Raw genomic sequence first — 285 nt, forward strand, 5'->3', positions numbered from 1 at the left:
TTTGTTGATTCTTAAAACAACTTTTGTATGTCTAAAATAACAAATATTTGAACTATTTGTAAGATGACTTTACTAATTGTAGCCTTATATTTCATGAATACCCAATGTAAATATTGGAAATAAAGAATTATTATTATTATTATTATTATTATTATTTAAAGTAATGAATCTCCGCCTTTAAAAGTCACGCCATTTAATTCATAACACTAAATCAAAAGGGAGATAAAATCCAGTTCATATGAATGGCATGCAACACAACCTCGTGCAACACAAGCATTTGTAACA

The sequence above is a fragment of the Palaemon carinicauda genome, chromosome 33 (genome assembly GCF_036898095.1).
Source record: "Palaemon carinicauda isolate YSFRI2023 chromosome 33, ASM3689809v2, whole genome shotgun sequence".
NCBI classification, from domain to species: domain Eukaryota; kingdom Metazoa; phylum Arthropoda; class Malacostraca; order Decapoda; family Palaemonidae; genus Palaemon; species Palaemon carinicauda.